We start from the raw sequence: 1187 nt of genomic DNA on the forward strand, positions 1-1187 counted from the left end.
GCAACACCATACCTTCCGCTTTTCCAAATCTGTGACAGGTTTAAAGATCAGTGGACAGACATACCACCCTCTTTCAAAGGGCAAGTAAGTTCTGAATTACAATCTTTCTCTTTTGAGTCAAAGATTGATGAAATATTAAAGAAAGTCTTAAATTCTTTTCACCTTTTTTTTCAGTGAGCTAACAGAAGGCATAATAGTGTTCAGTAGTTGAATAATTGTTCCTGAAATCTTCTTGCTCTTCATGTAATTTGCTAGTTTCAAAAAACTTACCCTGTAATTTATTGAAGTACAAATGGAAGGAAAAAAGCAGTTATATAGAATTTTAAAGGAATATCCAAAAGATTGATGAATCTATAATCTGTATTAGGAGACTGCTGCCTGCCTAACTATTCTTGGCAGTTTAGTATTACCTTATTTTGTTGTTCAGCTATCCTGACTGTTCATGACTCCATCTGAAATTTTTCTTGCCAATGTTAGAGTGACTTGTCATTTCCTTCTCCAGTTCCTTTCCATATGAGAAACTGAGGTAAACAGAGTTAAGTGGTTTTCCCAGATTCACACAACTAGTAAGTGTCTGAAGCCAGATTTGAACTCATGAAGATGAATCTTCCTGATTCCAATTTTGGTGTTCTATCGGCTATACCACTAGATGCCTGAATTACCTTAGAAGTGTTTGGAATTAGGGGGAAGAATATAATGACTCATCTCTCCCTAATTGGTCTCAATCAGCATAATAATTCTCAAGAAAGTGAGCCTCAGAAGTCATGTGATACCCTTGAGGAGGCAACTTTTTAGTATATTTTCTGTAAGCCAGCCACTAATTTATTTATTTGTTTTTAAATAATATTTTTCCCTAATTACATGTTAAAACAATTTTAAATTTTTTTAAGTTTTGAGTTCCAAATTCTATCCCTCCTTCCCTCCCTCCACCCTCCCTGAGATAGTAAATAATCTGATATAGATTATATATGTGCAATCATGTAAACATTTCCAGATCAGTCATTTTATACAGAAGACCCAAATGAGAGAGAAAGAGGGGAAGGAGAGAGGGAGAAGGAAAGAGAGAAGAAGATGGAGAGGGAAAAGAAGAGGAAGAGGAAGAGGGAGAAAGAGTATGCTTTAGTGTGTGTTCAGACAATGTCAGTTTTTCTCTGGAGGAGGATAGCATGTTTTGTCATGAACTCTTT

Source organism: Antechinus flavipes, chromosome 4, assembly GCF_016432865.1.
Source record: "Antechinus flavipes isolate AdamAnt ecotype Samford, QLD, Australia chromosome 4, AdamAnt_v2, whole genome shotgun sequence".
Classification (NCBI taxonomy): domain Eukaryota; kingdom Metazoa; phylum Chordata; class Mammalia; order Dasyuromorphia; family Dasyuridae; genus Antechinus; species Antechinus flavipes.